The following is a 22,824-nucleotide window of genomic DNA, read 5'->3' as shown; positions in this document are numbered from 1 at the left end:
AATTTATATTCACTGGTAATGAGTGAGGGGGGTTGGGACTATTACATATCCTGGTATGTTGGCCTTTCATTGTACGCTTTATAGTGCGAAGGGATCTTCTAAGTGGTTCATGAAGTTTGTTAAGTCTGGCGCATAATTTGAGGTTTCTCTCGTGAGTTGGAGTAGGCGGAGAGGTATACGCTAGATGTCCTGGTATGGCCTGGTGCAGTGGGCTGGCATGGCTAGTATAGTTAAATGTCTTGGGAGTGATAGGTGGGAAAGGAGGTGCGAGCGCTGACTTGCATGGGGGAGCTTCTGTAAGGCACTTCTGGGTGCTGGGGGCATGAAGCGTGGCCATGACCATTAAAGTGTAGATATTGAGTAGGCTTGACATAATGTAGAGCTATCCCTGGTGACCAGCAATACCACTTAGTGGCGATCTTGGTAGTGTTAATGGGGGATGGTTGGTTGCCCTGTCCATTAAGATGAGCATGTTGATCATGGTACTGGTGACAATTGAAAAGGAGAGATATCCTGTGACACATACATTTTAGCTGATGGTCTGTTTCGGACAAATATGCTTTTGCGAGCAATCAGAATTGTCAGGAAAGGAGGGAATATGTAGAGATATATGACAGTGTTTTCAATGGAAGCAACAAAATGGGTATAAATGCTGATGCAGTGTTTTAAAAGCAGCCACTGCTAAATGTGTGTAGATGCAATAGCAGTGTGCTAATGACAGTGTTTTTAAAAGCAGACATTACAAAATGTGTGCATATGACAGTGTTTTTAATAGCAGCCAGTAAAATGGCTGCTCATTTTATTTAGCACTCAACAAAAAGTGTGAAGTTGCGGCCGGTAAAATGAGTGCTCACTTTAAGAAACACTAAACAAAATATGCAGTCATTTTAAAATGCAAGTGGGTGCAAGTGTGAGCTGGTTAGAGATACAGGACAGAAGGTTGGTGGAATTGGTCTAAATGCAGAAAAGACATGGGGAATTATATGAAGCAGATGAAATGCCACATTGGGTCATTAGAACAGTGGGACCGTGAATTTGGCCTTCCATGACAAAACAGAATGCAGAAAAAGACATAGATTCGATGTGCAGTACACATATACAAATTAGGTGCATTTCTATCTGTGAAGAATTGCATTGGGAAAATAACATATATAACAAACTAACTTTCCCATTAACAAAAAACCCCAGTAACTAATTAATTCATCTGGTTAACATTGCAATGCAGTTCAGTAAAAATGGATGGAAATTCTGTTTTAGTATTCCTCCATGGAAGAACAATGTAAAAATAAATTAAGTAATGAATCGCTGTTTCTTGTCCATTCTGAAAACCTCTTTTGTTCGCACACAGGAAGAAATGGAGCTGAGGAGGTATCAAGCACATCAAGAGAAAGGCAAGGCTACTCTTGATTGACAGAGAGATAGAATATAGGGAGTTGAACTGAAAGGCGTGGGCATTCTGTTCCTGCTTGTGCCACTGCTGGGTGCTGGATATGCTACTAACGGCTGCAGAGGAGCCGCCACCATATCTACCTGGAAGCCCCAAGGCCAATTCAGAAGCGCCAGGGATTGTGTGGCGTGGGAGGCTTCAGGGCAGATGCTAGCAAGGAGGGGTCGTGCAGATAAACCTTGGCAGAAAGAGATTATACAGACGAAGTGCAGAGGCCTCATAAAGAATTAGAAAAGTGTGAGCTGGATGCGATCCATTATGAGTCAGCACAGGAATCTATTTTTAAAACAGAATACCATGTTTTATTTTTGCATGTGATAAAGGAAGGGGAAACAAAGAGTCACGTTAAGAAATATGTCCATTTATTGCAATGCTGGTTTTATTTTTTTTCTCTTTTAGGAACTGTAGCTGTACTAACATGGGTACGATTTTGGGGAATGTATTATTGTTGATTGGATTATGTTTTTATTGTAAATCACATGGTGCTTAACAGAATTATAAAAAAAAATGTAGACTGCTCTGGTGTAAGGATTCTTCATGTTTATGTTTCTACAGCTTCATATTTCAACTAGGGAAATTAACTAGAAGGCACTGTGTTGTTCAAATCACAGTGGTAAAAAACATAGCGCTGTAGATAAAATCAGAGAAAAGCGGAAATGTATACTTAGGCGAGCTAGAGAGTTTGGGTGTTGGTATGAATGTGCTCCACTCTGCATGCTAAAGGGGGAGCAAAGCCCTCCCAGGGCATAAGTAATTGATGTAGATAAATCATTGACAACTCATATGGAAATACATTTTTATAAGTGGTGTTCCCTTTTAAATGTGCTAGGTCTGGATAATTGTTTATAGTCAGCCCAAAATATACCATAATTACAAAACGGGCAAGGGTTGTCTCATCATCGGGCAGTGTTATAGAAGGTAAGCTCACCACCAAATTATCACCAAAATGAGGTCATGCCAATTTACCACCAAAATATTACAATACTAAAATACCACCAAGTTTGACTAAAGACAAAATCTCTTACAGTCCACAGTCCAATAGTCCCCCTGGTGGTGTTTGACCAAGGGAGGATCACATGGGCAAGGAATCCCCCTATGGGATTGGGGAGGATCATCAACAGATAATGCAGTATCACCCTCCTTTACCATGTCCAAACCCTCCTACCGCCTACCTGGATGCATCTAATATATATATCGCTGTCAAGTTAGCCAAACTTACCTACATGATAACATTGAAAGGCTAAATGATACAGAATATGATGCATGTAGCTTTAAGGCTGGTACTGTGATGATGAAAATGGCCAGGAGTACAAGGAGGAGTACAAGGATTACTTGTGAGAAGCAGAGCGAGCAGTCTAGCTTTCTGAGGACAGTGATTAGCTTTGATGGATACATCAGTCTGACGCATGAAATCCAAAGTCAGACAGGTTCACGCTCAATCACAAACACTGGAGAGATGTGAGAAAGGGAGAGCCATCCCTGGAGAGGAATAGTAGGAGCCAGGTGCCAGCGCGAGACAAAGTGTGGAGAAAGAACGTGGAGCTGCAGGGAAGCTTCAGTCTACAGGGTCACCGCAGCTGCCCGAATACTGCCGGAGCCTTCAGGAGGAGGTTACATCTGCTCGGGTACCACTGGTACCGCCAAGAGGTAAGCAAACAGGTATGAGAGTTGCCCAGGAGCTGTGGGAGGTCTGGAGAAGCATCAGAGTGAGCTCATGAACTGGTGAGAGAAAGTCTCAGACCCCAAATCAAAGGAGAAACTGCTGTATACTTGGCAGGAGAGTGAACCGAGCTGATACAACACAACTGTGATAGTCTGGGACCTGCACCCAAAAGCCTGAGGTCTGGGACACTGATGAGAGGGTCTGGGGCCCTGAAGTAAATTAGAGAGAACTATAAACTTGGCAGGCGAATGAACCAAGAAGACAACACAACATTGCAAGTCTGGGACTCGTACTCATATGTGAAGCCAAGGTTTAAAGCAAAGAGGGTCTTTGGACCCTGAGAGAAGAAAATGGACATACCAAGAGAAAACCCTTGCTTTGTCGGGAATCAGCCCAAATCGTGCAAAATGTTACCAGTCTGGGACCCTCACCCACATGAGACTGAAATGTCCAGTAACTTAGGATAAGAAAAGGCTAGGGGAAAGGAGCCTAACCCCAGTATCGGTAATCTTGAATTTTGGAACATTATTTTGCATCACTTATTTCTACCAGCCAAACGGGGAACTTTTTCTGTTTGAAAGCACAACACACACTTTTTGTTTTAAGAAGAAACCATCCTTGCACAGTTTGGGACATGACAGTGACAGGCTATTTAGTGTCGGACTTTCTGACAATTTCATTAGTTCCTTTGTGGCAGGGAAACCTATCTTGGCTTTAGGGATAGAGGCATTTTCCAACCTTCTTATAGACTTTTATTAATATCCAAAGCATTCAACCATTGTGTCAGAGCCATACTTCAGCACCCTTAAATATGAAGTCAGCCATGGGATCTGACCTGGTTGACACAAATTGTGGGACCCCTACTATTACCAAACTTAGTGAACGGGCTAATTCCCCACAGTAGCCACTACGGAGTCTATAGGATTTGATCTCTCTAGTAGTAGGGAAGTAATCATTTTTATTTTTATTATTTGCTTGTTAGGCACTTATACATGAAATACAATTCTGTTTCAAAGCACCCACAGGCCAGCATGGAGGGGATATGGGGTAGCAGCACAATTAAATACAAAAAATACAGAGGGGGAAGGGAATGCCAAACCTACTATGCCTTGTGCATATTCAGAATGTGCAAGTGCTTGAGGGTGAGGTACAGATGAAGTGCAGGGTATAGTAACTGCTATGCACCAGGAGCCGCGTTGGGTGGAAAGTTTGAATCTCCAGTGCGAAGTGTGAGCCGAGTCAAGTGCTGAAGGAAGACAGATGGTGGGGAGATTGGGTGTGAATGGTAAGGGCACAGTGGATGCAAAAGGATCCAAGACACCAATCATAGCAGCTGTGTTATTAGCAGGGAAAGGAGGAAGGGAAGGAGGAGGAAAAGAGGAGGAAACAAGGAGCACAAGAGGAGTCTTGAGGTGTTTGCAACTTCAGAAGGTCCTGCTTAAGATGCAGTGGGAGGGGGAGGCTCTTCCATACGTGGGAACCAGCTGAGGAAAGCGAGTGGCCTCCTGCTCTCTGTTTAGCGAAACGCTTTGCACATAGAGAGTTGCTGCCAGAGGCGTGTAGAGGTTGAGAAGGAGAGTATTTGGTAAGAGACAGTTGCAGATAGTGGTCCCTGGCTCTAGACAGCCTTGTGGATGATGCAGACGGATTTGTATTTGATCTGTGCAGCAGCCGGGAGCCAGTGGAGCATTTTTAGGGCAGGAGAGATGCAGTCTCTGGGCTCAAGGCCAAGGATACGTCTTGCTGCTCTATTTTGGATTAGCTGAAGAGGACGCAGAGTGGAAGAAGGTAGATTGAGGAGGCTGTTGCAATAGTGAGGCCTAGAGAGAACCAGTGCCCGGGAAACATTGAGCTTCTGGAGAAAAGTGAGAAATGGGTGAATTCCTTTGAGAATTAAGAGTTAGAAGTTGGACTTCTTGGCAATGTCCTGCGTGTGAGGGAGGAAGAATAAAGAGGAGTCAACAATGACTCCAAGGTTTCTGGCTTTAGAAGGAGGAGGGGGAGAGCCCAGGAAGGGTGACCAGAGAGAAGGGAAGAAGGAGGAAGCAGGGGTCATAGAACTTGGCAAAAGACAATTATTAACAACAGATTTAGTCATGACTGCTCACACCCCCTCACAACCCCACCTAAAGGACCCGCATCTGGCTAACCTCTAAGTCGGGCTTAGCATGGAACTTTGCCCCTAGATTAAGTGGGTCTAATTGACACAGACTTTGGAGGGGATGTCAAAATACTACTACAAAACAATGACATGCAAACCTATCATGTTCAACCTCGAGACAAGATAGCCCAACGTATCTTAAAAAAGGACTTGTTCTCCAGAATAGTAGAGATAAATGAACTAGGTGATACTGAGAGAGGAGTTAAAGGTTTCGGGGAGGCAGGCATGGAACCTGTAGTTGACCCTGAGGTGAAAAAGATTCCCCCTGCTGACAACACCAATATCATTCCTGCTTTGGCCTTTGCCCAGTGAAATGATCCAGTATTAGTGGAGGCCCTTCTTAAGGTTATCCCTGAGGAAGAAGGAAGAACCAAAGAGGGTTCAATTATGTTCCTTTAGCGTGCGCTACTCTGTAGGGGTGATTGAACAGATGGGACACCTCACTTCCAGATTGTAGTGCCACATAGCTATATGAGGATGGTTCTAGAAATTGCCCATGCCCACCTTACAGCTGGACATTTAGGGATCACCAAGACACAGGCTCAACTATTACATTGCTTTTGTTTGCCAGGGGTGTATGCAATGGTAAAAAATAGCATTCTTACCCGCCCACTCTGTCAAAAATAAAACTAAGGACCTGATGCATCTTGGTGATTTTAGATTATGACACCAGATACCGGAGGCCTTTCCTAAGAGGTTGAATACTACACAACAAATCCTCAAACATCTCCTGCCCTTCTTGTCCCAAGCAGGTTTTTCTAAAGAAATCCTAACTGATGAGAGAACCACTTTTATGAGTCGGCTTATGGCCGAGGTAAAATAAGGTCTACAGATTGAGACCCTTAGAACTGCGGTCTATCACTCACAAACAAATGGACTAGTAGAACGATTTAATAAAACTTTGAAAGCTTAAAAAGTTGGTTCATGCAGATGGGAGAAATTGGGACACTGAGGTACCCTGGGCCCTATTTGCTATTTGAAAGACCCAGCTAGCCTCTCTGTGCTTCTCCCCATTTGAGCTTCTGTATGGACAAGACCCCCAGGGATGTTCTCGATATGTTTAGATAAACCTGGGAAGAATGGGAAGAGGCCCTGTTACCCTTGTCCTAGACAGCCCAATGTCTAAAAGAAATTATGGGTATAGTTAGGTATATAGCTCACTCAATAGGTTCCTAGAACATCTAAAAGCCAACTATGATATGAACACCACTGCATATTTCTTTTCTATTGGTCAAAAGGTATTGGTACTCCTCCCCACATTGGAACATGAAATGCTTTCCTGTTGGCATGGTTCCTATGAAATTTTGGAACAAACGGGACCCTGCAATTTTAAAGCGTTACATCCAGATAGATGGGCCAAAACACAGATTTATCACATCAATACGTTAAGAGTAGCGGAAGGGCACAGTTGAAACAATTTCTGCAGTCATGACGTCCCCTGGCCGATGAAGTAGACAGAATTAATGTAGTCCCTACTGATCTACCACCTACTAGGAAACAGGACATACAGACCTTGTTAGACCAGTTCTCTGATGTCTTTGACAACAAACCAGGAAGGTTTTTTTTCATTATAATCTTCTTACTCCTGATAAAGTTGTCAATCTAAAACCCTATCAGATACTGGAGACCCACAGAGAAATAATCTGACGGATGTGGAGTAAATGCCGGCTTCTGATATAATATAATCATTGCAATGTCCCTGTTGCTCGCCAATAGTCCTAGTAACAAAACCAGATCAGTCATGGAGATTTTGTATTGACTTTTAGAAAGTTAAATGCATTATCCCAGTTCAACAACTATCTCATGCCTAGGATAGATGAACAGATTGATTGACTGAAAGCTGCAAATTTCCTCTCCACGATTGATCTAACTAAGGGCTAGTGGCAAGTACCAGTCATTCCATCTGACAGAGAAAAGACTGCCTTCTCCGCTCCTGTGGGACTATTTCAGTTTAAAGTTCTCCCATTTGGGGCACCCGCGACCTTTCCGAGATTAATGGATCAGGGCCTATGACCATTCTCTGTTTTTTTGGGGTCTACTTAAAAGACATAGTTATTCATAGTAATACCTATGAAGAGCACTTAAGGCATCTCTGAGGTCACCCGACTTTGAGGAAGGCTGTCCTTACTGCCAGCCCCAAAAAGTGCTGTTTGGCACAATCTTCTGTTAAGTATTTCTTTATTTTTTTCACCACTGGACTCCTGCAACCCCAAACCTAGAAAGTCAATGCAGTACAGGAGACACCAAAAGCAAATGGGACCTAAGAGTCTTTCTCAGCTTGGAGGGGTATCAGATGGTTCATACCAAACTATTCTTCCATCAGCGCTTGCCTTACCGACAAATTAAAGAATGCAGTACCTTAATAACTTAAATTGGATGAGACTGACCAGGCCTGTTTTAACACGTCAAAATCTATCCTTTGAAGTGCCCCAGTGTTAAAAGTATGCAAAACTTCAACAAAGAATGTATTCTGCAAACAGACGGCTCACAGGTTGGTCTAGGAGCTGTTTTGTCTGAGGAAAAGGCAATTCCTTGAGGGAGAATCGAGATCCGACACCCAAGTAGGTTAGGTACTCCATTTCCCCTAAGACACCTGGGCTCGCTCTTTGTCTGCATCACAGTACAGCAATGTAGGCCTTAACTGGATCACATCAGTGCAAAGCACCAATGTGAAGCCTGTTTATCCCTGTTTGGGGACTGGGTCGGTTGGTGGGGTGAATCGCTGTTCTGACCCGGTCATCTTTGAATATATTTGGGTGTAACGCTCACCTGGTATCCATGGGGACATCACTCAGCCTGTTCTGATCTCTTACGACCTCAAACCCTTCCCTGGAGTCTACTCTGGAAACTGGGCCTGAAACACAGGATTGGTAGTGTTTAACTCCCTATTGTCTCTGTGTGCTTGAACCCCTTCTTCCCCGGGGTCCAACCCCCTCCCTTTGATCCACAGCTCACCTTGTTTTCTTGGAAAGTGTGCTCTCCATCCTGCTTTCAGCGCAGGGGCGCGTTGATTGATGAGGGCTCGTTGCTGCCTAGTTACTTCACTGGCAAGAGTCCGACAGGTAAGTATAATGAGTCTTTTGAACAGTTCTCTAACTTCGTTCCTTTCCTTCCTTAGATGATGGCCGGCGTCCGGGGATGGCAACGTGCTGCTGAGATGACTAGCGCTGAAGGTGAGTGAGAGTGCAATGCGCGATGCGACCCTTTCGTATTTGAATTGAACTGAGTTCTTTCTCTGTGTCTTTTAGGTGTCGTGATGTTTTCAGCATGGATGCCGGTTATGAAGAAGAAATGCGGTGAGTAAGCGCGGGATGCGGCGCCTCTAGATGTTTCCACGCTAACCTGGAGTGTCTTTTCCCTCTTGCAGATGGATGAGAAGTTCCGGAGACAGAGTGCCCCCAGAGCGGTTGGGATTCAGGTAAGCGTTTGAAGCTCGTACAGTCTTTAAAAAAATAAGCGAAGATTTGCTGAATGCTTACTAATGCCTTTTTTATGTTCTTTTCCCTTTTCCTTAGGAAGTGGCGTGCGGGATGGGAATGACACCGCTAAAGATGCCCGCAGAACAGAAGGAGCGATGAATGATGGGCAGAAGCGCCGCAAGGTAAGGCTGTTCCTAACGGTGTTCTTGTTCTTGCACGAGCTGAGCGCAGAAGAAAGATGCAGGCCTACTGGAGACCGATCCGAACACGGTGAGTGTCAGGCTGCAGGTGCAGAAAACACAAAGCATGTTTCTCAGCCTGGGCATGGCTTAAATAGTCTCTGGGTATTCCAGGTGTTTCTGGGCTGAACCACACCCAAAAGACTAGACTGCACATGCAGTTCTGGGAACCAAAATATTTGGGGACATCCATCTTGTCCCCATCAATGCACTACAAATCCAATCCCCAATGTTCTCCTATGGGAGTGAGTGAGTCTGTTGCCACAAGCGCCAAGTCTGACTCCAAGTGGGTCTTTGGAGGGATGGAGAGGCCCTTGAGGGTCATGTAGGTGATCGTGGCCTGGCTCCATCCTGACATCTTGGAGGGCTGGGGACATGAGGGGCAGGAATCATGACAGCACTCCCCCCCAAGGCCCCTCTCAAGGTGGCTCTTCTGTCTGGTCCTGGTTTGTTTGGATGGTTTTGATGAAATCGTCTAAGCAAGCGAGGTGCATGGATGTACTCACAAGGCTCCCATGTCCTGTCTTGTGGACCATACCCCTTCCAGTCTACTAGGTAGTATAATTTGGATCTGACGTACTTTGAATCCAGGATGTCCTTGACTTCGAATTCTCGCTCCCCGGCGACTACTGCTGGCTGCGGTGGTGTTGCTACCCGGGTCCCAGGGTGAACAGGTTTAAGGAGAGACACGTATAACACAGGATGAATCTGCATGTTTGATGGCAACGCTAGTCTGACCGCCACAGGATTTATCACGGAGGTGACAGTGAATGGACCCAGGTATCTTGGACGGAAAGTTCAGGTTCCTTTAATGGACACGTGTTTAAACACCAGCAAGACTTTGTCTCCCACTTGGTAGTTGGGGGCCGTTGCTCGGTGTTGATCAGCAAACTTCTTTTGGCGATTCTTAGCTTGAAATAGGTGTTCAGCTGCCCTTTTAAAGGTTTGAGAAATGGTCGTGTGCAAGGTTTTGACTGCTGGCATTTCCAGGGTTGTAGGAACGTCCAACTCAGAAGTACGTGGGTGCCTGCCATACATGGCATAAAAGAGTGTCTGCCCAGTGCTCGTGTGTAGGGAATTATTATAAGCATATTCAGCTATCCATAATAGGTCGAACCAGCTTCCTTCAGCTTGGTGTAACATGCAACGCAGATACTGCTCGAGCGTCTGATTTGTCCTCTCAGTTTGACCATCCGTTTGGGGATGGTGACTGGTGGATAGCCGGATGTCGATCTGAACCATAGAGCAGCATTTTCTCCAGAAGATAGATACGAATTGAGTACCTCGGTCTGAGACCAAAACTGAAGGAAACCCATGGAGCCGTACGATGCCTTCAAGAAATACCTTCGCCAGAGTGGAAGCATTTTGGAGCCCCTTAAGAGGAATGAAATGTGCCATTTTTGAAAATAGGTCCACGACCACAAGAATAGTGTTAAACCCTTGACTGGGTGGTAAGTCAGTAATAAAATCAAGGGACAATGTGTGCCAGGGTGCTGGTGGGATTTCCATTGGTTGTAATAGCCCAGCCGGTTTCTGCTTGGATGACTTGTTTTGAGCACACACTCCACAAGATAGGATGAATTGGATAATGTCTTTACGCCACGTGGGCCACCAATAATTTCGTTTTACCTTGGCTAGGGTTTTAGCGATTCCGGGGTGGCCCTCGATCAAGGAATCATGATAACCGGACATGACTTGTTCTCGTAGTTCTTGGTTTGGTAAGAATAAACGATTCCTGAATTAGGGCAACTGATCTTTTATCATGTAATGTTCTCCTTGTGCACTCCACGCTTGTAATTGCTCCGGACTCATCAGGTTTTGGATTTCTTCATGTAATTCTTTTTGAATTATGGTTGCGTTGATTCCTAGGAGCTTGTCACTCGGGGTGATTGCTATTGGGTCAGGGGTCTGATACCCTTGCTCTTCCACCCCCATACGGGAAAGGGCATCGGCCTTCCCGTTTTTTCACCCCTGGTCGAAATGTAATCACATAGTCATATTCAGCAAAAAAAAGAGCCCAACATAGTTGTCGTGAGGATTGGGCCTTTGCTGTTTTTAGGTACTGGAGGTTCCGGTGGTCAGTTATTACGGTGATTGTGTGTCTGGCGTCCAAGAGGTAGTGCCGCCATGCCTTAAAGGCTGACTTAATGGCCAGGAGTTCTTTGTCTGTGATAGTGTAATTGAGTTCAGGGGGTGTGAATTTACACGACCAGAAGGCAACAGGGTATAACTGGCCCATTTCGGGGTCCTTTTGTGAGAGGACAGCTCCCATAGCCATGCTTGAGGCGTCCGTTTCCACCAGGTATGGGAGATCAGGGCGAGGGTGGCGTAAGATTGGGCAGATGTGAATCTTGCTTTGAGTTCCTGGAAAGCTTCCTCAGCTTCTGTTGTCCACTGGAACTTTTTGTTGCTTTTCCTTAGCAATGACGTGATGGGATGCACGATTTGTGAAAATGCTGGGATGAACCGTCGGTAGAAGTTTGCAAAGCCCAGCATACTTTGAAACCCCATGAATGAATTTGGGGATGAGCATTTCAGGATAGCATCTACCTTGTGTACATCCATTCGGATTCCATTCGGGCTGAGAATAAAGCCCAGGAATTCCACCTTGGAGACGTGGAATGAGCACTTTTCGAGCTTGGGGTAGAGGTGGTGTTGACAGAGTTTCTCCAATACGGATCCGACATGTTTAACGTGGTCCTGCTTTGATGCGGAATATACTAGAATATCGTCGATGTACACTAGAGCACAGACATCAATCAATTCCCGTAGGACATCGTTCATGAAGTATTGAAATGCTGCAGGCGTGTTGCAAAGGCCAAAGGGCAATACTTGATATTCCTACAAGCCATATTTGGTGCGAAAAGCGGTTTTCCATTCGTCCCCCTGTTTTACGTGAACAAGGTGATATGCCCCCGTCAGGGCTAGTTTTGTGTAGATTTGGGCATCTTTGACTTGATCAAGCAATTCAGGGATCAGTGGCAGGGAGTAGCGGTTTTTTACGGTAATCTGGTTCAGTGCGCGATAGTCGATGCACGTTCTCAAGTCCCCCTCCTTTTTCGGTACGAAGAATAGAGGACTGGCTCCTGGAGAGTTCGAGGGACGGATGAACCCATTGGCCAGGTATTGGTCAAGATAGGCCCTCAGTTGCTGGTTTTCTGGTTCCATGAGTGCGTAAATTCGCCCACAAGGGATTTGTGCGCCGGATATCAGGTCGATTTGGCAATCATATGGTCTATGCGGTGGCAGGGTATTAGCCTGTTCTTTCTGAAAGACATCTTGAAAGTCCTGGTATTCACTTGGTAGGGTGCCGATTGCCACAGTCGCAAGCATGGAGGTTCTGGTGTCTATTGGTTGTTTCTCTTGGCGATAACATGTGTGGGCGCAAGTCTCAGGAAAGGCCAATTCTTTTGCTCGCCAATCGATTAGAGGATTATGAGCTACCAACTATGGCATTCCCAAATTCAACTGGAACTGTGTTTTACGCTCACCTGGCTCCCACAGGGGCGTCGGTCAGACCCGGACTGCTGCGGCCTCCACCCACGTGATGCGTAGTGCAGCGATGACTGACTGGATCTGCCCTCCTAATCTTGTCAGCTTGACCCGTAGAAATATTCTCCTACAAGTGCAGAGATGGATTTAGCCACTTGTGGATTCAAGTGATAGCACCCCCACTGTCCTCCCCACTAATCACCTCTGAAGCGCCCTCTCAGCAATCTCACCTTATATTCTTGAAGAATGAGCCCTCCATCCTGCAAAGCACGCAGGTGCGCGTTGATGACCAGTTACTTCACTGGCCTGAGGATATTGGAAGAGTTGTAGACGAATCCGGACTCCAAAAGGTCCTGGTGAAGAGCTGTAAGTATATAGTTTGTAACAGTTCAAAATGTCTGGAGTTCACTCCTGTCCAATTCCTCTTTTATCTTGCAGCTTTGAAGATTGACAGCTGAAAGCGCTCCGGTAAAAGTCTGTGTTACCCAACACTGTCCGGTAAATAATGCCAAGGGTTAAACTTGCTGCTTTCTCCTTATTTTACAGGTGCGGCATAAGAAGATGTGGCGTGCTGATGAATTATACCTCCGGCGGTAAAATCAGGTAAGCATATGGCGGCTAAAGAGATTGTCTCAGTCTGTTCTCTCTGCTCACCTTGTCGTTTCTTGTCCCCCTTAGGTGCCGGGATTCGGCGATGTAAGGATGGAGACAGTGCCGGATCGAAGAGATGCTGCGTGGAACGGTGAGTATGGCGCGGCGCTGCTGCTGGCGATGCGACGCGTTTAAAACAAAGTCTTTCCTCTAGTTTGAAGATGCGATGAATCTGGAATCAGGTAAGAAATCAGGTAATACTCTTGTTCTACTGTTTGCTTCTTTCCTTCTTTCTAGGTGCTCCAGGTTCGAGGCGGGTGTGGCAGAAGGCTGGATGCTGCTGCTGGCACGGTGAACGTTACGCTGCTGGATGCAGAATAACGCGAAGCGTGTGCTGCTCTTCGGGCGTGGTTTAAATAGCCTTCAAAGTAGTCCCAGGTAGGTATTCCTCCCCGACCACACCCGAGTAACAAAATAGTCCCTAAGGTAAAGTAGTCCCTTCCAGGCCTCACATGGGCTTAGCTCTTCTTGCAGCATGGTCTGCACTTATGAGCCTGGCGCCATAGGCGCCAGGACTGAACCGAGACAGCCCCTAGCAGGGGTTGCTGGGTTTTCTCAAGGCAACATGATGCCTGCTCCCGGGGCTGATGGACGTGGTCTGGATGCCCGGGGGTATGCATCATGACACTGTGGTGCCTTAATGAGGTCGAAAACAATAGATTCTTGGTGTCCATCCTGGCACAGAAGGGTTAAAGCTGCAGTGCATTGGGATACTGGACTAGAAGCTATTTCCGTGCTGTCGACAGTGGTAACAGTGTCGGTGGTTGATTTAGGGCATAACGAAGCCCCATCTTTGCCGCAAGATCCTGGTCGATGTAATTCCCAATGGCTCCACTGTCAATGTACGCTCTTACTGCGTGCATCCGACATGGTTGTTGGTGATTGATCAAGACCACAGATAGTGCAAAATGGTAGGTCTGTAGTTCACTTTCTTCGCTCGACAAGTGGACCCCTACACTTGCCGGGCTGGGGAGTTTTCCGATTCCTTGATGGTATCTTTCTTGTCCGTGGCCCCTACCGTCCTCCTCGGTGGCTTCACAGGGCACTCTTTAAGGAAATGACCTGACCTTCCACAGTACAAAAATAACTGCTGCTGTCTCCTTTTATCCCTTTCCGCTTTAGTCAAGGGGGATCTGACCCTCCTGATTTGCATTGGTTCTCCTGAACCTTCCGTTGTGCGGGCAATATTGTCCTTTGAACGCACATACATAGGGCGAGGATCCGGTCTGGTTCGATCTGCTCTTCGGTCCTGCAACCTATGATCCAGTTGAACAACAAGGTCAATGAATTCTGAGCAGTCTTTCGGGGGGTTCACTACTTGTGAAAGAACATCCTTGAGCTCCCCCCGCAACCCCTGAAGAAATAACGAGTTTCTCTTCTCCACTGGCCATTCTGCTTCAACTACGAGTCTATTGAACGTGGGTATGTATGTTAATAGGTCTTGATTCCCTTGGCGTAGGGATAGAAGTTCGTTGTCTAATGACTGCCCATGAGTATGACGGGCAAACAGCTTTTCCATCTCCTGCTGAAAGCCCCTGAAGTCATGCAGCAAAGGATCGTCTTGGGCCACAAAGGGTACAGACCAGTCCACGGTGCTACCACTCAGGTAGGATAGCACAAAAGCGACCCGTGATTGGTCATTCAGGAAGGCCCCTGGTCTACAAAGGAAGTGCAGGTGGCACTGGTTCATGAATGTTGCTAACCTCTTGGGATCCCCTGTAAATCGTTCGGGTGGGGCCAAGAGAACTGCCCCAGGAAGGGTTACCTGAACGGGATTGGCTGATGGTGCGTGCTGGCATCGAGGGCACACTTCCCGGCAAAGGTGCATGCCCTGCTTGTGACTGGAGAAGTTGCCGGCTTAAATCATCAGTGCGTTCTTTGGCTACTATCAGCTCTCTCCTCAGGGTTTTGCTGCCTAGTTACTTCACTGGCAAGAGTCCAACAGGTAGGTACAATGAGTCTTTTGAACAATTCTCTAACTTCGTTCCTTTCCTTCCTTAGATGATGGCCAGCGTCCAGGGATGGCGACGTGCTGCTGAGATGAGTAGCGCTGAAAGTGAGTGAGAGCGCGATGCGTGATGCGACCCTTTTCGTATTTGTATCGAACTGAGTTCTTTTTCTGTGTCTTTTAGGTGCCGCGACGTTTTCAGCATGGATGCCGGTTATGAAGAAGAAATGCAGGGAGTAAGCACGGTATGCGGCGCCTCTAGATGTTTCCACGCTAACCTGGAGTCTCTTTTCCCTTTTGCAGATGGATGAGAAGTTCCGGAGACAGAGTTCCCCCAGAGCGGCTGGGTTTCAGGTAAGCGTTTGAAGCTCGTACAGTCTTTAAAAAATAAGCGAAGATTTGCTGAATGCTTACTAATGCCTTTTTTCTGTTCTTTTCCCTTTTCCTTAGGAAGCGGCATGCCGGGATTGGAATGACACCGCCAAAGATGCCCGCAGAACAGAAGGAGCGATGAATGATGGGCAGAAGCGCCGCAAGGTAAGGCTCTTCCTAACAGTGTTCTTGAAGGAGCTGAGCGCAGAAGAAAGATGCAGGCCAACTGGAGACCGATCCGAACACGGTGAGTGTCACGCTGCAGGTGCAGAAAACACAACGCATGTTTCTTAGCCTGGGCGTTGCTTAAATAGTCTCTGGGTATCCCAGGTGTCTCTGGGCTGAACCACACCCAAAAGACTAGACTGCACATGCAGTTCTGGGCACCGAAATATGTGGGGGTATCCATCTTGTCCCCATCAATACACTACAAGTCCAATCCCCAATGTTATCCAATGGGAGTGAGTGAGTCTGGTGCCACAAGCACCAAGTCTAACTCCAAGTGGGTCTTTGGAGGGATGGAGAGGCCTGGCTCCAGCCTGACATCTTGGAGGGCTGGGGACATGAGGAGCAGGAATCATGACAGTGGGTGAGTAAGATGTGCACAGAGGAGACAATCTCTGGGCTGATCCCCAGAGAGGCTCTGGTGGCTTTGGATAACGGTATGGGGCATCTCACTCGTTGAGCCCTTAATAAATTGAGAGCTTGGGGTCTCAAGAAATCCATGAGGACCATTTGCTCTACTTTGGATATAACCAATATATCCTTGCTTAAAGCGGCAATGTTAAATACTAGGTCCGCAGTAAAGCACTCACACCAGATTCACGATTTTATTGAGGCTCATATCTTAGATATTCTGTTCCTTACAGAAACTTGGTTCATGGATTCTTCTCAAACTATTTTTCACTGGCTAATACCTGACAATTATGTGATTCAAACTATTAATAGATCGAACAAAAGAGGCGGGCGTGGCAGTGATCTCTAGATCTACTGTGGAAATCTCCCACCTAGAAGCCCTTGATAGGGATGCCTCAACTCAGATTGGCCATTGTATTTTATGGACATCAGCTACCAGCTCCATTAAGATAGTGTTTGGCGATAGACCTCCGGGCTCTGGAAAATGTGGATTGTTTTCTGATTGATATAGGCTCTAAACACAGGGATTTATTGTGTCTGAGCTATTTTAACATTTAGATGGATGATCCTTCAACTCCAGACACAGCAGGGTTTGAGGAGCTTATTAGTAATTATGCGTTAACTTTGCTGTATGGTTCAGCCTCTCATACTGGTGGTCATTGTCTCTACGTGCTAGTGGGTAGAGGAGCATGTTCGAAAGTCATTAATACCTTGCCTATTTCCTGGTCAGACCATTCTGCGAGGGTGTTCACCCTCAGACAATCTGATATCCGAGGTACTCCCAGGGTGAATTCCACACCGATTTGGTCTCGTATATCCAAAGAACTCGATAAAATCACTGGCTCAGATGCTAGAAAGGCTCTGGAAACATTGGATACTGCTTAAGACTGAATTGTTTTTTGAAACAGGTACAGAGATCCTAGAGAAAATTTGTGCTAAAACTGCCCCTTTGAGGCAGGTGAAGGTTAATAGAACCCTTAAACCTTGGTTTCCTCAAGATCTCACTCAATTGCGCAAGGCACTGAGAGGTGTAAAGAAAACATGGAGGACATGTATATCCATTGCTAATAAAATTAAAGTCAATGAGGCGTCCAAAGAATATAGAAACCCGCTATTTAAGGCAAAGTCTGACTTTCCATCAAGAACAATAGAGGTCTCTATTAATTAACGTAGAGGAATATTTTCTATTATTAACAAGTTTAAGCATCCCAAATGTTTTGTCGCCTGCATGGAAGCTTTTGTGGATCAAGCAACGGCATTTAACGCCTACTTTTACAACAAGATCCAGACAATTCAAAATAATATCGCTACCAGCTTTTTCTCATCTGCAGAGGACCATTGCGACATTGACATTCCCTCCAATGCAGCCCTGCCGACCTATGATCTCAAACCTTTCTCTTTTTGAACAGTTACAGAAGGACATATGTCATAGGCCTTTTACAAGTCCTTAAACCAACAAACAATACTTTTTTCCCTCTGCTCGCCATGTGGCAAAAAGGTTAGCCTACAATATTGCCCCCTTCGTGACACATTTTGTCAATACATCTTTACTCACTGGGGTGGTTCCTTCTACATTAAAAAAGGCTACAGGCTCCCCCCATGTTAAAGAAACCTAAACTGGATCCGGGTGACATGAATAATTACCGGCCAGTGGCTGGTTTGCCCTGGCTGGGTAAAAGTATGAAGCTAGAAGAAGATTGTGACCTCCCAATTTAAAAAATATAGTGATGATGAAGCCATTTTGGATCTGTTCCAGTCGGGTTCCCGCCCTGGCTTTGGGACGTAGAACGGTCATATGGGATGATCTGCTAGCAGTAGCATACCAGGGGGATCTTTCCCTCCTGGTTCTGCTGGATCTCTCTGCAGCCTTTGATACAGTGAATCACTGTATCTTTCTTAAAAGACTTGGAGACATTGGTAGCATCTCAGACCAAGCAGGCAAATGGTTTTCCTCTTTTCTTTCAGAGAGACAGCAAATGGTCACGGTGGGTGGCTTCCTCTCTACCCCTCTGTTTCAGGGCTGTGCAGTTCCACTCGGTTGTCACTTTCCCCCCTGTTGTTCAATCTCTATTTGCACCCCTAATGGATTTGCTCACAACACGTAGTCAACTGTGTAAAACTTGGGTATGTGGAAGAGACTTTTCCAACAGTTGATAATTGTCTGGCTGAGGTGAGAACATGGATGTCTGCCAATTGGCTTCTGTTGAATGCCGGAAAAAACGTGGTTGTGCTATTTGGTCCCAAACACCTCTTGAGCTCAAATCGACAGGCATCGTCACCTCTTCTTCCGGATGCAGACCTACTTTTTGCGCCTAAAATAAAAAACCTCAACTGTATCTGGCAAAAAGATCTAGAATGTACAGCCCAGGTGAATGCTAAAGTACAATCTGTCTTGCAAAAGGGCCAAAATCCTGCAGTTAGGCTCATTTTTAAAGTCTGCAAATTCTCCCCCAATTTCTAATCATTGCCGATCCTTACACTGGCTCTCGGTGAAGGACTGGATAGACTTTAAAATTCTATGCCGCATGTACAAATGTGTGACTAAGCAGGCTCCTTCATACTTTGCTATGAAAATCCAATGGTATTCTCTGATGCAGCATTTATGTTTCAGTGAAAAGCTGTTGTTGGAAATCCTTCAGGCCAACCGTATGTCCAAAGGTGATTGCAGATTTGGTATCTATGGACCCAAACTCTGGAATCGCTGACTGCTTGTAACATGGTCCCAGAAAACACTAGACCAGTTCCATAGAGCTCTGTACTTATTGAAGTAGCTCTAGGTAGGCCTAGGGCCATAGACTTATGGTACTCAATCTAGGTACACTGGACTACTTCAAGCACATGTTCACCCGAGAGGAGGTGACCGACAATTATTACTGCGACAGCTCGAAGCACTGACTATTTGCAAGCTCAGATGCACGACACTGGGATTAAATAAAGACACAGAACTGAATGTCTTCCTGTAATATTCGAGAATCTCATGTCTCTTGTTGGTACAATTCCCCCTTTTTTGGCAACTTTATATTATTCAACATTCGTTTACTATAACCGCGCCATGGTTTGGATATGATTTGTTCTGTAGATCATGTTGTCCGCTCTCTTCCTGTCCAAAAGCATCCATCCTAAATCATAACTCCTGTTCACCATTCCATTCTTCCATTCTATTTTGTACAATTTCTCAATTGCCAATGTCTGAAGCAATTCTGACACGTTCTAGGAGCAACATGTGCATTATCTTGTCCTGCTATGCGAGAAAGCAACACATTGCATTTACTCAGGATGCAGCGGTATATTGTCAGGTGGTTACATAAAGATGCAGCGGTTTATTTTCCGTTTGTTACTCGATTATTTACATTTAATATTTCCCACCATCATGACGATATTAATATAGATAGTGATCCAATATATACGTTCATTCATTCTTAGTAATGGCCGAATTTTTACTAGCTTTGTTCCGGTCTCCCTCATACGTATCACGTGATGAGGAAGCTACACGTGACCAACACGGCACGTAGGAAGAGGAAGTTTTCCCCTCACATATAATGAAGTCAACATATTGCACGCGCAAGATGACGAAGTGGCAATGGACGTCGGGATTCGATCCCAGGATTTAGGTACGTGGTATATTTCTCTTTGCACATATTTCACCAACATGCGAGTAGTTTGCAGGTGTAAACACTCCGTTCTGCAATTAGTTATTGCTATGCAGGTCACCCGATTCAAATCATATTTTTACCTCATTTTTACAGGCCGCTTAACATGGATGTGACACAGATGCATATGTCATTGCACGCAGCCCGACAAACTTAGCCAAAGCAGGCTTTATAAAGGACAATTAGCAGGTAATTCTTTTGCCTGGCTCTAGGCAGCATATCCAGATGCAGGATTTCTCCTACCACTAATTGGCTCTCCACCTATACCCATGTCTTGCAGGAAGAACAACACACTGGCGCATCTACCGCATCAAGCGCTGGTATCAGACAATTTGTTTTTTAGACAGGAACACAATACGCTTGGTAATTTGCTGATTTGTTCCTCACCCTCATTCTAATGGGAGTGCACGGGTGAACTTCTCCATTTAGGCTTCCTGTTTCTGTCTTCACACCCGGTACTTGGTCTATTCAGGCTTATAACCAGTCTTTGATTTAAAATTGCATGCAGTCTTCCCACCTTCTTTTTGGACAGGAAGTTGTGAATGGACATCATGTTCTCGTACGGGGAATTTTTCATTGCACTTTTAAGTAACATCTTCTCGTGCAATGCAAACACATATAAAGAATGTTGGTTTCTACCAGTTATGGCATGTAACTTTTTCAGTGGAAGCATGTGTTTTCTCTTATCAGCTGGGTGATCATTTTTGGTGCTATAGAGGAATCATTTTCACATTTAACGGCTTATGGTCACATTGATGTAATAATGTGCAATTGAGTTTAAAATTGTCTTGCGAATTTCTAATGGGGCACACTCCCCTTTTTCTCTCTCCTGTTTTTGAATTTTTTAGTTTGTTTTTGTTTTATGATGACTTGTTCCTGGTCGCATGAATCGTATTTCTTCCCTACTATGGTAATGTATTGGTCCTGTTTGCTCATTTGGGGCTCAAAAATGTTGTTTTTGCCTATCCCTCGCCATCTGTACACTTGCCCACCCTCCCCTGTTGATAACCTGTACTCCAATTTTGAACTGCTGTTTTTTGCTGCTGTTGTTTTTCTTTGCAATTGGTTTATCAACACATATTTTTTGCAAAATGTTACACTATGTGCAATGCTGGTTTTTATTTTGTGTTTGTTAAACGTACAGTCTTGCCTTGAGAAAGACCTGGTAGAGGTCGAAACACGTGTCGGCAGACTAGTCTCAACTCAACTAACAAGAAACTAATATATATTTCATCAAGACTAATACCGTCTCCCTCAGTTATTTATTTGGAATAGTACTCATACAACATTGTATGGTTTTCTTCGAAATTCTCATATTAGCAGTGCATCGATATTATAACAACCTTATCCCTGACAAATATGTGTTAGTAGGTTTGAGGTACCTGCTAGTTCCACTACGGTGCGGCAGCCAGCGTATCCATCCCGAATAGTAATTTCCATTTGTCGCCCTAGCGCTTCATATGCCTGGCTTACCTCAAATTTGCTGTTGTGCACTTCAATCTAGAACTACACTGTTTTTTGCTGGTTCTGCCTTGGGGTCACAGCTTTTTTGCTGCCCTCTTTTTGTTTAATCAGTGCCCAGATACGATCCAGTTCATCTGGAGCGTGTTACAACTACATCAAAATCAAAAAATCAATATGAGGGCGTAGAGCAGCCAATACTGTAAATAAGCAGGAAGCGCTTCTCTGGGGAGAACAAGAATGCAGCCCAAGCCATGAGTTTTAGGAAGTAGGGAAGCAGCCCAAGTTTTGTGAGTCTGGGACCCGCACCCACATGAGAGACCGAGATAGCCAGTAACTTAGGATAAGAAAAGGCTATGGGAAAGGAGACAAACCCTAGTATCTGAAATCTTGCAATTTGCAACATTATTTTGCATCACTTTTTTTTCTACCAGCGAAACTGGGAACCTTTCTATTTGAAAGCACAACGAACACTTTTTGCTTTAAGAAGAAACCATCCTTGCACAGTTAGCTTATATTATTAGTGTTTGGGAAATAATTAGGTTTGGGGCAATACAGTGACAGACTTTTTTTTAGTTTCGGACTTCCTGACAATTTCATTAGTTCCACTGAGGCAGGGAAACCCCTCTTAGCTTTAGGGATAGAGAGGCATTTTTTCAACCCTCTTATTAATATGTCTATATGCAAAAACATGCCACCATTGTGTATGAAACTTACTTCTGCACCCTTACAACAGGTTCAGTCTTAGTACCAGAAATAGGCATCCTTCCTCAGTACAACTTTCAACTGTTCTATTTTGTGTTGAGTAACGAGTTCTACTATGTACACGTGAATGATTCTAGGTTATTCAGCAATTTCACATGTCACAACTTTAGTGCTTAAAGGTCTTGGCAGCAAAAGATATTTGATTATGCCAGTGAGGCACCACTGAGTCTTAGCCACCTTAACTCACAGCTGAGCACCAATTGTTAAGATGGATTTTCAGAAACAGCTCTTGGCAGGCATCTGAGAGGTCGCACCAGTTGATGAACAGGGTAATTGGCACGTAGGTCTAGCCAAGCTCTTATCAAGGAAAGCATGGACTGGGCAGTAAGACAGAGTTCAGGAAATAGGGGGCTGGTGTAGTACAGTTAACCCAACATCGATCACTCAAATAACTCTAGCAACACAGGACTACAAAATACCTTTAAATCCCTATGCAGCTAAAGTAAGAGTAAAAAATCACTCTGTGTATGTATACATCCCTATAATTTCTGGCAGAAGGGGGCATCCCCTTTTCCTTCAAATATTTAAAAAGTACTGGACACAATTCAAATTCTGAGTCAAAAGTTATTAGCAATAAATGTTTTTGATTTCCTATAGTACTCACCATGCATCTTAAATATAGTCCGGAGACCGCTGCACTATATATATATATATTTGAAAAACCAAAAAGCCCTGATCCAAGATGGACCAGGAAATGGTCAACGGAATGCACTCCAGAGAACAGCAGCGTTGGCTCCAGTAACTCGCTGCAAAGAGGCACGCACACAAAGCTGTTTCCAGACTGACAGTCCTTTATTTCATCAAGTCAGCATGGCATGGAAAAAGTTCAGAAATAACGGTCCCCATGCCTATTTGGTTACACCATGGCAGATATTTTAACACATGCAAAAGATAATATTGTTACTTAAAACCAAATGTTA

This window comes from Ambystoma mexicanum, chromosome 9 (assembly GCF_040938575.1).
Source record: "Ambystoma mexicanum isolate Mex_15411 chromosome 9, UKY_AmexF1_1, whole genome shotgun sequence".
In the NCBI taxonomy this organism is placed as follows: Eukaryota; Metazoa; Chordata; class Amphibia; order Caudata; family Ambystomatidae; genus Ambystoma; species Ambystoma mexicanum.
The sequence above is the reverse complement of the archived record's forward strand: the minus strand, read 5'-3'. Positions refer to the sequence as shown.